This window comes from Balaenoptera musculus, chromosome 9 (genome assembly GCF_009873245.2).
Source record: "Balaenoptera musculus isolate JJ_BM4_2016_0621 chromosome 9, mBalMus1.pri.v3, whole genome shotgun sequence".
NCBI lineage: Eukaryota > Metazoa > Chordata > Mammalia > Artiodactyla > Balaenopteridae > Balaenoptera > Balaenoptera musculus.
Window position 1 is genome coordinate 10,890,458 of NC_045793.1, and position 11,704 is coordinate 10,902,161.

The following is an 11,704-nucleotide window of genomic DNA, read 5'->3' on the forward strand; positions in this document are numbered from 1 at the left end:
TTTTCTGTACAGCAATACTTAATTGAGGGCACTGCTCTGATTTTTTCCATTTCTTCAAAATACCACTGACATAAGGCAATTATTATAGTAAACAATTACTTCTCTGGATAAAAGGGGGCTCTCTGTGGAGGCAGATTAGGCTAAAATAAATACTTCTCTATTTCATACTGTCTTGTAATTGCTTTCATGCCTTTTCAAAATAAAGCAAGTACATGAATATGCAGTTAAAAATCTATCTCTGTTTATAATGTTAATGTACAAACATGTACAAAAGTAAAAAAAAAAAAAGAAATCCAGAAAGACTTTCCTCCTCAATTGCTTTCTATAAGGAAAATGTAGGGCCAAAGATAAAGATGTCACCATACCGGCAAAAATTTGATAATCTGAAAATACAAAGTATTGGTGGAAAATAGAACCACAAAACCCAAACATTGCTGTTGGAAGTGTAAATGGGTACATACACTTCAGAAACAGTTAAGAATTATCTTGTAAAGTTGAGCGTTCACACATACCCTGTGACTTAATAAGTCCATTCCTAAAAAGGTAGCCTAGAGCTGTCCTGTCTAATACAGAAACCACTAACTACATGTTAGTAGTAGTGTTTTTTAATTTTTAATTTTGTTAATTAGAATTAAAGTACCCAGTAGTAATAAGCATACCTAGTGCCCAAATTCTCATCTCTAATACCATTTACTAATAAAAGGAGCCAGGCGCCTCGGAGAAATGGCTGATTCTAGAATTGGGGCAGGAAATATACAAGATGATCTCAGATCATCTTTTAGTGCCAGAAAGGAAGTGCTAAACACACGCAGGTGAGCACATTGATAGGAGTATGTCAAATAGACACAGGAAGCAACTGAAAAAGCCCTCAGTGGCCAAAACTGGAATAATTTGAGCAAGAAACTGAATTGAATTATAACCCAAGATATAAAATAAATATCCAAGAGTCCATAGTGATATAAATTATTGAATTAATTATTGAATTAAAAAGTAAATGAGTGATAAAAGACAAATCTTACTTGCAGAAGAATCCCAAAGAATTCCAGTTCCTTAAGTGTGGGCTGCACATAGTGACTTCATTACAAAAAGTGAGGCGGAGGGGGTAGAGTAATCAATGTCAACATAAACAGTGAGAAGTCATGTGGATGAGTTTCATAGTATATACCTTTGATACAGTGTGATTAAAATATCACACTACCTCTGTTGTCTTCCTCCCCAAAACCTATAACTCCAGCCTAATCATCAGAAAATCCCAATAGAAGGACACTATACAAAATACATGACCAGTGTCCTCAAAATTGCCAAGGTCATCAAAAACAAGGAAAATCGCAGTAGCTGTCATCGAGCACCTAAGAAAACTTGATGACCAAAGTTGATATGGTATCCTAGATGTTATCCTAGGACAGGAAAAGGACATCAGATAAAAATATTATAAGTAAATTTTGATTTAACATCAGTGAATATTAGGAAGCTATGGACTTGATGTATCAATATTGGTTCATTTATTGTTAACAAATGTGCAATGCTAATGTAAGATGTTGAAAATAAGAGACAATGGGTGAGAGATATATGGGAACTCTCTGTGCTACCTTTACAATTCTTCAGTAAATCTAAAACCGTTTTATAAAGTGAAGTTTTGTGTTTTTTTTAAGAAAAGATATAATCAGAGAAACAAAATACCAGTAAAAATGTATGTGGAAATCCTAAGTGACATGTACTATCCCCTTTTCCCATGAATCTTTGCCTCAGAGTAACGCATTTATTTCAACACTCCATGGATTGACTTTTCTTGGAAATTAAGTGCATAAGATCCATTTTTTAAAATTAATTTAGATTAAAAATTCAGTTCCTCAGTGGTACTAACCACATTGCAAGGGCTCAAAATCCTGATGTAGGTATTGGCTGTGATGTTGCAAAGCATAGACAGAACAATTCCATCAGTACAAGTTTGGTTAGATTGTGCTGGTTTGGAGAAACTCTTCCAAGTGTGCACCAGTAAATATAAACAAGAATCTTCACAGGAGCATTGTTTCTGATTTTTTTTAATTATAAAGACAAAACCAAACAATGTCTATCAACAGAGGAATGGATAAATAAATTATGACATAACCACAAAGTAGAATCCTATACTACAGTGAAAGTAGTATATATATCATATATCAACATGAGTGAATCTTTAAAATGTTGAGTGAAAGAGGCAAATTTCAAAAGTCTTATTATGAATTCAATTTTAAAAATTCAGAAACTGCAAAACCTAATAATATATTGCTATAGGAATACATATGCATGTGGTAAAATTATAAGGAGAAAGTGAACAAAATTCAGTTCAGTCCTCTGGGAAAAGACAAAGAAGGCATTTACTGGGGGAGATGTTTAGAGCTTCACTGGCATTGATGAAAGTCTTTTCCTAAGATTGCTGTCTTTTGGTAAGTCTTTTGCTAAGGATTGCTAGGATTGGCTCCAGATATGTTTGTTTTATTACTATGCTTCACAATTTTCATTTTATTACATATTTTGAATATACCTGTCAAAGCTTTCTCTGATTTCTCCTGTTGTTAGGTATCACTTATCACTTTTCTCGATAATGGATTTCTCATTCCTGTTATCAAGTTTTGCTCCACTAGAGCAGTTGAAGCTTAAACTTGCTGGCTATCATGGATTTTGCCATTTGTTTCCTGACCCTCTGAATGTTTTTTTGTGCTTCCAAATTTCATTACTGGATTTGTAGCTTAATTTAGCACTTCAAAACTCAAAATGAATGTTAATATAGTTTCTCAATTCAGGGGATGTTATCTTGCAAGTCAAATGAGCAAGGCCAATTCAGACAATCTATTGTTTAATCTTGTATCATTCAAATATTGACTCTTCATATAATGGAGCATCATTACCTGGAAGAATCAACAGCCCTTAAAATGTACAAAATGTTTCAGAACTCGCTTAGTAGACTTTATTAATATTCTTCTACAAAATACAATTGATGCTATTTCATTCACATTTCAAAATCCTTTCCTTGTTTTACTTAACTAAATCTCTACCCATTCTTTCCAATTCTTTATTAAATACTAATTTAACTAAATCTCTACCCATTCTTTCCAATTCTTTATTAAATACTAATTTCCTTTTCTATCCTGCTAGGGCTCCAAAAATAATAGTCAGGTGGGAAAACCTGTGTAAAGTTTCTTTTTTTTAGTTATTTCCCATGCTGGTTTTCTGAATTACTATATTTTTCATATTCACATTTTAAGACAAATTACGCATTTAACCAGCACAAATGGATATTCTGGTTATTTTTAGTAATACATAGATTTTTGAATTATTTAACCTATTCTATTTTTAAGTATAATGTTTAAAAGTGCCTGCTATTTAGAAATTAAATTTGAGGGAAAACCAAATCAAGTTAATAGAAAAATAAGCAGTCTTTCCCAGTTACCTAAGCATTTCTAACAGATGTAAATTAGAGAGAAAAGAAACTCCATAGTCCAAAGGTGTGATCATAGATTTCTACTGTGATCATTATCTCACTGTCTTTTTTGGTACACACCAGCCTCATTTCCACTTTCACAATATTAAGAAAATAAAAATGTGAAAACATACAATATTGTAAACGGGGGGGTGAAAGTTAACTAAATTGGTAATAAATCTTCATCAATAACAAGACCAGTAGAACTGGATAGAAGAACACCCATGTGTGCTATTCACCACCCATCTGGAAACAAGTAGAAACACTCCTCCTCGTTATCACCTTTGTTTATGCCTTGAAGCAACCAAAAATTTGCTCCAAGTCCTGCAAATATCTGAGGTGACCTAAAATATATTTTACCCATCAGTAACTCATTCCCTATATTCAGTTAGAAACTCCAAATTCCAATCAATACCTGTGCAGAGAGTGATGGGAAATGGCAATGGCAGGATGAAAATGGGAAGCTATAATTTCTACAGTGTGGGGAGGTGAGGACTGGGCAATGATAGAAACAGGAAGAGCCTTTTATTGAAGATTGAACTTTCTATTTTCTGATTTGTTTATATTTTTTTAAATTTTATTGGATTATAGTTGTGTTAGTTTCAGGTGTACAGCTAAGTGATTCAGTTATACATATATGTATATTCATTCTTTTTTAGATTCTTTTCCCATATAGGTTATCACAGAATATTGAGTAGAGTTCCTGTGCTATACAGTAGGTTCTTGTTAGTTATCTGTCTTAAATATAATAGTGTGTGTATGTTAATCCCAACCTCCTGATTTATCCCTTCCTGCCACATTTTTCCCTTTGGTAACCATAAGTTTGTTTTTGATATTTGTAAGTCTGTTCTGTTCTGTAAATAAGTTCATTTGTATCATTTTTTAAAATTAGATTCCACAAATGCATGATATAATATGATATTTGTCTTTCTCTGTCTGACTTACTTCACTTAGTATGATAACCCCTAGGCCCATCCATGTTGCTGAAAATGGCATTATTTTGTTCTTTTTTGTGGCTGAGTAATATTCCATTGTGTACGTATACCACATCTTCTTTATCCATTCATCTGTTGATGCCTCCATGTCTTGGCCATTGTAAATAGTGCTGCAATAAACTTTAAAAAACTAAAAATAGAACTACCATATGACCCAGCAATCCCACTCCTGGGCATATATCCAGAAAAAAAAAAAACATAATTAGAAAAGATACATGCACCCTTATGATTTGTTTATATTTATAAAGAGCCAGGAATTACAAGTAGAAGTATCCACACCAGATGAAAATGAGTAGACATCTAACAACTGGAATGCTTATCCAGCCATCTCCTCCCTACCGCTCACCCCCATCCCATTCTGACACAATACAGCGTACACTTCTCTGAGAACCATTTTTCTCCTCTAATCTGTGTGGTAACCATAACTTTGATATTGGGTTGGCCAAAAAGTTCGTTCAGTTTTTTCCATTAGATGGCTCTAGTAGCACTTAGTTGTCTTTAACTTCCTTTGAAACAATTTTGTTAGATTGTATGTGACAGCTGTCATATCAGTGTGCATTTAAAAAAAGACATCAAAATTGGTGGATTTTTGTGTAACCATTTTAATATTCAAGATGGAAGAAAAAAAGCAACAGTTTTTGGCATATTATGCTTTATTATTTCAAGAAAGGTAAAAACACAACCAAAATGCAAAAAGAGATTTGTGCAGTGTATGGAGAAGGTGCTGTGACTGATCGAACGTGTCAAAAGTGGTTTGTGAAATTTCATGCTGGAGATTTCTCAATGGATGATGCTCAACAGTCGGGTAGACCTGTTGAAGTCGATAACGATCAAATTGAAACAATAATTGAGAACAATCAATGTTATACCACGCGGGAGATAGCCAACATACTCAAAATATCCAAATCAAGCATTGAAAATCATTTGCACTAGCTTGGTTATGTGAATCACTTTGATGTTTGGGTTCCACATAAGTGAAAAAAACCTTCCTGACTATATTTCCGCATGTGATTCTCTACTTAAACGTAATGAAAGTGTTCCATTTTTAAAACAAATTGTGACAGGCGATGAAAAGTGGATACTGTACAACAATGTGGAATGGAAGAGATCCTGGCACAAGTGAAATGAACCACCACCAACCATACCAAAGGCCAGTCTTCATCCAAAGAAGGTGATGTTGTGTATATGGTGGGATTGGAAAGGAGTCCTATATTATAAGCTCCTCCCGGAAAACGAAATGACTAATTCCAACAAGTACTGCTCCCAACTAGGCCAACTGAAAGTGACACTCGACAAAAAGTGTCCAGAATTAGTCAGCAGAAAATGCATAATCTTCCATCAGGATAACACAATACGGCATGTTTCTTTGATGACCAGGCAAAAACTGTTACAGCTTGGCTGGAAAGTTCTGATTCATCCACCGTATTCACCAGACATCACACCTTCAGATTTCCATTTATTTCGGTCTTTACAAAATTCTCTTAATAGAAAAAATTTCCATTCCCTGGAAGATTGTAAAAGGCACCTGGAACAGTTCTTTGCTCAGAAAGACAAAAAGTTTTGGGAAGATGGAATTATGAAGTTGCCTGGAAAATGGCAGAAGGTAATGGAACAAAAGGGTGAATAAGTTGTTCAATAAAGTTCTTGGTGAAAATGAAAAATGTGTCTTTTATTTTTATTTAAAACCCAAAGGCAATGTTTGGCCAACCCAATACTATGTGACTTCAGTCCACGGGCCACAGATGACTGGACCATGCGTGAAAAAAGCTGGGCCAATAAACTTGTTCCCCAGTTAATTTGGACTTGGACAAAATTTCAGATCAGTCAGGTTAGTTTCACCACAGAAGAGATGTTATATGAGAGCTAATGACAGTTTTGTTTTAGACTGTACAATCTGCAGTTTCAGAACAGAGTGAATCAAAGAAGACTGGTCAGAAAGAGAAGAGGAGGAGGGAGGGAAGAAAGGGGAGAAGGAGAGATGGAAAGTGATCACAGAAGCAAAGATGAGATCTAGAGGAAGTCCCAGTGGCATTTTATCCCTGGATCAATGGTTCTCATTGCTCATTGGTTTCCAAGATACCCTTCAGCATCTTCATATTAAACTTTGTTTTGCTTTAACTTAAGCTACCTAAATGAATTTCTGCTACTTAAAGCCAGTATAATTATAGGAAATATGTGAAACTTGTTAAAAGTAAACAGGAATGAGAATACTGCAGGAAAAGGAAAAAGAAATATCTCCCCAAAGGCTTAGAAGAAGAGCAGACTTCTGAATTATGGAGTAAAAGAAAATTGTAGGGCATCCCCAGAAAGATATAAGCAGGTTCTATGAAACTTCTGCAGAATGTCATGCAGACTGAATTTTTAAAAAGTAGATAATGTGGGATTTTACAAAGGAAATAACACTAAATGCACCAACATTCGAATTATAGGGGTCCCAGAAGAAGAAGAGAATAAAAAAGGGTCTGAGAAAATATTTGAAGAGATTATAGTCAAAAACTTCCCTAACATGGGAAAGGAAATAGTCACCCAAGTGCAGGAAGCACAGAGAGTCCCATACAGGATAAACCCTTGGAAAAAGAGACCAAGACATATATTAATCAAACTAACAAAAATTAAATTCAAGGAAAAATATTAAAAGCAGCAAGGGAAAAACAAAAAATAACATACAAAGGAATCCCCATAAGGTTATCAGTTGATTTTTCAGCAGAAATTCTGCAGGCCAGAAAGGAGCCGCAGGAAATACCTAAAGTGATGTAAGAGAAAAACCTACAACCAAGATTACTCTACCCAGCAAAGATTTCATTCAGATTACATGGAGAAGTCAAAAGCTTTTCAGACAAGTGAAAGCTAAGAGAATTCAGTACCACCAAACCAGCTTTACAACAAATGCTAAAGAAATTTCTCTAGGCGGGAAACACAAGAGAAGAAAAAGACCTACGAAAACAAACCCAAAACAATTAAGAAAATGGTAATAGGAACATACATATCAATAATAACCTTGAATGTAAATGGATTAAGTGCCCCAACCAAAAGACACAGACTGGCTGATTGGATACAAAAACAAGACCCATATATATGCTGTCTACAAGAGACCCACTTCAGACTTACAGACACATACAGACTGAAAGTGAAGGGATGGAAAAAGATATTCCATGCAAATGGAAATCAAAAGAAGGCTGGAGTAGCAATACTTGTATCAGATAAAATAGGCTTTAAAATAAAGACTATTACGAGAGATAAGGAGGGACACTACATAATGATCAAAAGATCAATCCAGGAAGAAGATATAACAATTGAAGTGCACTTCAATACATAAGGCAAATGCTAACAACCATGAAAGGAGAAATCAACAGTAACACAATCATAGTACGGGACTTTAACACCCCACATACACCAATGGACAGACCATCCAAGCAGAAAATAAATAAGGAAACACAAGCTTTAAATGACACAATAGACCAGATAGATTTAATTGATATTTATAGAATATTCCACCCCAAAGTGGCAGAATACACTTTCTTCTCAAGTGCACATGGAACATTCTCCAGGATAGATCACATCTTGGGTCACAAATCAAGGCTCGGAAAATTTAAGAAAATTGAAGTCGTATCAAGCATCTTTTCTAACCACAATGCTATGATATTAGAAATCAATCACAGGGGGAAAAAATACTGTAAAAAACACAAATATATGGAGGCAAAACAGTGCACTACTAAGTAATCAAGAGATCACTGAGGAAATCAAAGAAGAAGTAAAAAAATACACAGAAACAAATGACAGCAAAAACATGATGACCCAAAACTTATGGGACACAGCAAAAGCAGTTCTAAGTGGGAAGTTTATAGTAATTCAATCTCACCTCAAGAAACAAGAAAAATCTCAAATAAACAATCTAAACCTACACTTAAAACAAGTAGAGAAAGAACAAAGAAAACCCAGAGTCAGTAGAAGGAAAGAAATCATAAAGATCAGAGCAGAAATAAATGAAATAGAGATGAAGAAAACAATAACAAAGGTCAATAAAACTAAAAGCTGGTTCTTTGAGAAGATAAAATTGATAAACCCTTAGCCAGACTCATCAAGAAAAAAAGGGAGAGGACACAAATCAATTAAATTAGAAATGAAAAAAGGAGAAATCACAACTGACACTGCAGATACACAAAGGATTATAACAGACTACTACAAACATATATGCCAATAAAATATACAAGCACGAAGAAATGGACAAATTCTTGGAAAGGTACAATTTCCAAGACTGAACCAGGAAGAATTAGAAAATATAAACAGACCTATCACAAGTAATGAAATTTAAACCGTAATTAAAAATCTTCCAACAAACAAAAGTCCAGGACCAGATGGCCTCACAGGCGAACTCTATCAAACATTTAGAGAAGAGCTAACACTGATCCTTCTCAAACTCTTCCAAAATATAGCAGAGGAAGAAACACTCCCAAATTCATTCTATGAAGCCACTATCACCCTGATACCAAAATCAGAAAAAGATACCACAAAAAAATTAAATTATAGACCAATATCACTGATGAACATGGATGCAAAAATCCTGAACAAAATACTAGCAAACAGAATCCAACAGCACATTAAAAGGATCATACACCATGATCAAGTGGGATTTATCCCAGGGATACAAGGATTCTTCAATATATGCAAATCAATCAATGTGATACACCATATTAACAAATTGAAGAATAAAAACCATATGATCATCTCAATAGATGCAGAAAAAGCTTTTGACAAAATTCAACACTCATTTATGATAAAAACTCTCCAGAAAGTTTGGAGAGTATGGGCATAGAGGGAACCTACCTCAACATAATAAAGGCCATATATGACAAACCCACAGCAAGCATCATTCTCAGTGGTGAAAAACTGAAAGCATTTCCACTAAGATCAGGAACAAGACAAGGATGTCCACTCTTGCCACTCTTATTCAACATAGTTTTGGGAGTCCTAGCCACAGCAATCAGAGAAGAAATAGAAATTAAAGGAATCCAAATTGGAAAAGAAGTAAAGCTGTCACTGTTTGTCGATGACATGATACTATACATAGAAAATCCTAAAGATGCCACCAGGAAACTACTAGAACTAATCAATGAATTTGGTATGGTTGCAGGATACAAAATTAATGCACAGAAATCTCTGGCATTCCTATACACGAACAATGAAAAATCAGTAAGAGAAATTAAGGCAACACTCCCATTTACCATTGTAACAAAAAGAATGAAATACATAGGAATAAACCTGCCTAAGGAGGCAAAAGACTTATACTCAAAAAACTATAAGGCACTGATGAAAGAAATCAAAGGTGACATAAACAGATGGAGAAATATACCATGTTCTTGGATTGGAAGAATCAATATTGGGAAAATGATTACACTACCCAAAGCAACTTACAGATTCAATGCAACCCCTATCAAGCTACCAATGGCATTTTTCACAAAATTAGAAAAAAAAAATTGACAATTTGTATGGAAACACAAAAGACCCTTAATAGCCAAAGCAATCTTGAGAAAGAAAAACAGCGTTGGAGGAATCAGGCTCCCCAACTTCAAACTATATCACAAACCTACAGTAATCAAGACAGTATGGTACTGGCACAAAAACAGAAATATAGATCAATGGTACAGGATAGAATGCCCAGAGATAAACCCATACACATATGGGCACCTAATTTATGAGAAAGGAGGCAAGAACATACAATGCAGAAAAGACAGCCTCTTCAATAAGTAGTGCTGGGAAAACTGGACAGCTACATGTAAAAGAATGAAATTAGAACACTCCCTAACACCATACACAAAAATAAACTCCAAATGGATTAAAGACTTAAATGTAAGACCAGACAATACAAAACTCTTAGAGGAAAGCATAGGAAGAACACTCTTTGTCATAAACCACAGCAAGATCTTTTTTGATCCACCTCCTAGAGTAATGGAAATAAAAACAAAAATAAACAAATGGGACTTAATTAAACTTAAAAGCTTTTCCACAGCAAAGGAAACCATAAACAAGACAAAAAAAACAGCTCTCAGAATGGGAGAAAATATTTGCAAATGAAGCAATTGACAAGGGATTAATCTCCAAAATATACAAACAGCTCATGGAGCTCAGTATCAAAGAAACAAACAATCCAGTTTAAAAATGGGCGGAAGACCTAAATAGACGTTTCACCAAGGAAAACATACAGATGGCCAAGAGGCACATGAAAAGATGCTCAACATCACTAATTATTAGAGAAATGCAAATCAAAACTACAATGAGGTATCACCTCACACCAGTCAGAATGGCCATTATCAAAAAATCTATAAACAATAAATGCTGGAAAGTGTGTGGTGAAAAGGGAACCCTCCTGCACTGTTGGTGGAAATGTAAATTGATACAGCCACTATGGAGAACAGTATGGAGGTTCCTTTAAAAACTAAAAATAGAGTTATCATATGACCCAGCAATCCTGGTACTGGGCATATACCCTGAGAAAACCATAATTCGAAAAGAGACATGTACCACATTGTTCACTTTAGCACTATTTACAATAGCCAGGACATGGAACCAACCTAAATGTCCATCGACAGATGAATGCATAAAGAAGATGTGGCACATATATACAATGGAATATTACTCAGCCATAAAAAGGAATGAAATTGAGTTGTTTGTAGTGAGGTAGATGGACATAGAGTCTGCAATACAGAGTGAAGTAAGTCGGAAAGAGAAAAACAAATACTGTATGCTAATGCATATATATGGAATCTAAAAAAAAAAAGGTATTGATGAACCTAATTGCAGGGCAGGAATAAAGAAGTAGACATAGAGAATGGACTTGAGGACATGGGGTGGGAGGGGGAAGCTGGGGCAAAATGAGAGTAGCATCGACATATATACACTACCGAATGTAAAATAGTTGGCTGATGGGAAGAAGCATCATAGCACAGGGAGATCAGCTCAGTGCTTTGTGACCACCTAGAGGGGTGGGATAGGGAGGATGGGAGGGAGGCTCAAGAGGGAGGTGATATGGGGACATGTTTATACATATGGCTGATTCGCTTTGTTTTGCAACAGAAACTAACAGTATTGTGAAGCAATTATACTCCAATAAAGATCTATTTAAAAAAAACAAAACAACTATTAGGAACCATCCAAAAAAAAAGAAATGTAAGGTATTTAAAATCTAACAGCAAAATTAAATTATAGCAATGTGATTAACAAAGAGCAAAAATGAAACTGAGGATGGCAATAT